General features: G+C 29.0%; 1 pseudogene; it reads right to left on the minus strand.

Moving 5' to 3' along the window:
- Window positions 1–3,122: 3,122 nt before the first annotated feature.
- The window catches only part of LOC111030209, a 14,452-nt pseudogene continuing 13,153 nt past the window's right edge, over window positions 3,123–4,421 (minus strand).

The raw sequence follows: 4,421 nt of genomic DNA on the forward strand, positions 1-4,421 counted from the left end.
TTTAATTATTCGTTTAAATATTTTATGTCGTTCAAAATTGAACTGTTAAAAAAAATTGTTTTTATAATTTTTAGATTTTATTGTACAGTATAAAATACTTATGAGTTGTTTATTTATTATCTTGTTGTAAATGTTTAATCATTAGCGCAATAAAAACTAAACATTTTATAAATGTTCATTCAAAATAACTACCTAACTATCTTGATTTTGATAAATTTTGAAGAAATTTGATATTTAAATAGCCCAATGCATCTTTAACATCTTTGTAGGTACTACTATTATGATAATTTGTTATTAACCTTGTATTCTATTTCCAAGCTATAATTGCATCCTCTGCTGACTAAAACTGTTTATCGATTTTTAAAAAAAATAACTATGCACATATTATGTATCGCTATGTCAGTTATATTGGTTTGTCGGAAAGAGGGGGTTAGAGAAATTTGATTATTGCAGCTTGGTGTAGCATAGCTGCTATGCAACAATTATTGATTATGTAACATTTTAATAGTTTCACTTTATCAGTACACATATTCTTTAAATATTCTTTAAAAACCATAATAAAATATGATTTTCATTAATATATGCTACTGAATTAAAAATATATCCATATATTATATCCAAAATAATAAAGCACATAATACAATAGAACTGATACTAAATATGTACATGATAAAAAATAGTTCATGTTAAAAAAATGTGATTGAATTATATTAACGAGGTATTTTTAATTAAGAACATTTTTGAAAAGAGTTGACAACTATATTTTATTCTATGTGCCTCGGTGTCATATTTGTACGACGGTCTGTTAAGATGTTTTTATACATTATGCTGAAAAACATTCGACGTAAACTGAAGTCAGAGGAGCATGTTGCAAATCAGTTATCATAGATAATAAAAATTATTCTTAAGTTGTACTTCATTATTTCTATTAAAAACTTTTGCTACATTTTTCAAAATGATGGGCCCATGCATTTTTCATTGAAGTCGATCAATTTTTATTTTCATTTTATCTCCATTTTCTCCAGGTATTTTTTGAAGTTTAGCAATTGTATTTTCAATTTTATTTATCGAATCAACAAGAGTCACATTAGACTTTTGACATTAGACATCTAAACTTTTGATAGATGTTACAAGTACAGAAAAATGGGCATTAATAAATATAGATAATTTTCTTTAGTTTCTAAGTCAAAAAATGTTTAAAAAAGTACGGACTGGCTAGGAGACTTTTGATTAAGTACTTAATCCTTCAATAACCTTTTTTAAACCTTGGAAATTATCGCAGTTAAAAATAGCAGCTGGGGGACGAGGTGACCGAGTGGTCTGACGCGTCCGCTGCGACGCAGCCGATCGCGGTTCGATCCTCGGCCACCGGGCGGCATTTTTCTCTGGACAAGTCGCGGTGACCGGAGAACAAGTACCGCCATCCCCCAACCGGGCATGGCAGAAACCTACGGGTGCCCAATAGAAATTCTGCCAAAACAAAAACACACACGTGTTCCCCCCCCCCTACAGTCCCAAAACTCTACAGTACCACACAACCTACAGCAATGGCCTCAGTTGCCGAAGCTTAAATCAAAAAAAAAAAAAAAAAAATAGCAGCTTTCAACCACGTTTCCTATTTAGTTGATACTAGTTCACGGCGCCATAACTGATCAACAATACTTGTTCATCATTTCCGCCCAAGGGACAAGGTCCACTATTTTAACCCATCATTCACAAATCAAACCACAGTAGAATGAGCTCACCCCCGTCTGGCTGCATAAACTCAACAAAAAAAAAATATGCAAAACAATGTAATTCCGGCCTCTATTATAATTGTTTTATATTATTTATTTCGTACATTAGCTATATTTTATATACCTACGTACGTATATATTTAATAATACTGTAAAATTAAATATTTTTATAGTTAGAGATGTAGAGTGACCTTAAGCAAACCACTGTTTGGATCATAGACGTTATACTACTAGACAAGAACTGTGTATAACAACAAAATTATGAGCGGCGTAACATCTAGCAGTGATATAGGCTGCCTTGACGAAAAATTCAATAATTTATATGTCTATATATCTTATCCTACTATACCTCGCACTACAGTGCGTACGAGCATTCGAGTATCAAAAAGCACCCTCTACGTTGTTATACTTTCCATGCATTACTAGAACAATTGTTTAATACAGAAGTCGGCAACCTTTTTACTTATGTGCGCCATATTTTTTATCAGATTTTCATTGAGATCCTTAACAAAATTAAAACAAACGTTATTAAAAATGAAATTTTAACATATAATACTAATGTATATTTTATGGATAGCTACATTCATATTATGAGTTTCACATAACAAATAGAGAAAATTAAAAAATTAAAAAATGTTTATGAATTAATTCTTGAGCGCAAAAGGATATGAATATTTTTAAATAAATAGTTTCTAGATTCTAATGTGATTCTTGACATTAAAATTTTCCCCCTAATTCGTTTTTATCTGCTTTCATATTGGATGTTGATATTCTTAAAACTGTGTTTAAGTGTTTAAGTGTTGGTCTCGTAATCATGAACAGTATTTATTTTTTGATATTTGACTATTGAAAATGTCTGCTCACATAAATAAGTGCTACCAAAAGCAGTAATCATTCTTTTAGCAAAACTTTTAATTTCTTCAAAATGTTAAAACCTATACTATTTACATTACTATTTATATAACATAATACTTAAGAACAATGTGAAATAAGATCAACCCTTATATCTATAAAAGTATAATAGTCACGATTCGATTTTATTTATTTTAATTTAAGATGTATAATTAAAATTTTAAATACTTCGATGAATATTTGAAGGGCCGCAGAAAAAAGTTCCGTGGGAATCGGGTTACCGGTGCCTGGTCAAGTAGTATAAGGTACACCGATGGTTTGGATAGAAAAAATATATAAACACCATTAAATGTCTAAATCCAAAAATTATAAACAAATAAAAATATAATTTCGAAATAAGTTTGTACTTTTTGAGATAATTATTTCAATCATTGTTGAAATGATCGCACATTATATTAGGTTTATTACATTATATTACAAGATTATCAATAAAAAACAGCCTTTTATTAAACAAATATGTGTATATATTTGATTTTGGCGAATAAATAATAACAAAGAAATTATAATACAGCTAATTTAAATATGATAAATGTTATATAATATTAATACCACGTATACCATGGCCATAACTGAAAATCAATTTTTGACAGAGATTCAAATTCTTTTTTTTTTATTTGAATGAAATTATGAATTTACTCTAGTTACAATATTCAATTTTTTATGGCTAACATTTTCTACTTTTTTCTAGAAAAAATGAGTGGGATCCAGACCTTATGAGACTCATCCACCACTTACGGCTATGTAAATTTCTAGAATATAAGAATAAAAGTTTAACAACATGCAATTATCTGATTATTTGTCTGTGAATATTGTCCAAAACTTGTTGATGCTATGTTTTCTAAACGGTTTACAACAAGGCACAAGGTTTTGATGAGGGAGCATCATTAAAACCATCTAAAAGAGCGTAGAACGAAGCGAATGGCTTTTCACATTTACACTGGTTTTTAGGATCATTTAAAGCTATACCAGAAGTTACAAATCCCATTCCATTTTTTTTAGAAAATTGACCCTAAAAAATGAAATTATTAAAATTGGATGTATAAAATATTTTTATTTATCAAAAAAATATTACTTTTTCATGAAATGATGTCATGTTTTCCATACACCAGTCACTTGTTGAGTTCTTATCCAAGCACATCTATACATTTTTTGTACAAATTGGTGAATATTTTTGGTAACTAGTCTAGTTCTTTATACATTTAATTTTTATCAAACTGGTAGTGCCCATTTTATAGGACAAGATAATTCTTAAATATAATAGCACAACACTCATCTCTATATTATTTTATACACTCATGTTTTTTCCGTGGTACAAATAGACAAGGCAGGAAATTAGTGTTCAGCTGTACCAATTTTTTGTTGTCAGCTTAAATACTAGAATGCATTGACCTAGTATCAAACTGAAAAGCAACCAAATTATCTGTGTACTCTCATTGGTTTTTACAATCTTTTAATTTTTAAGCGAGTTATGAGCATTTAAAATTTTAAATATTAATATTATACATACTCAAACCTAACTTGCTTAAAAATTAAAATGTCATAAAAAATCAACGAGAGAACACAGATATTCTTACCATTAAATTTGGTAATAGATAATACTTTATTACTTAGGCTAATACAGAATTTTAACTGTTGAGCATCAAAACCTTTTCATATATTCAGCGTTAGTAAAATATTCAACACAAAGAGTATTCTCTTAACATTCAGGTCATACTTTTATAATGATTGCATGTTTGCACGTCACTAATATTCTCGTATGCAAGGGCGTAATTA

The sequence above is a fragment of the Myzus persicae genome, unplaced genomic scaffold (genome assembly GCF_001856785.1).
Source record: "Myzus persicae strain clone G006 unplaced genomic scaffold, MPER_G0061.0, whole genome shotgun sequence".
In the NCBI taxonomy this organism is placed as follows: domain Eukaryota; kingdom Metazoa; phylum Arthropoda; class Insecta; order Hemiptera; family Aphididae; genus Myzus; species Myzus persicae.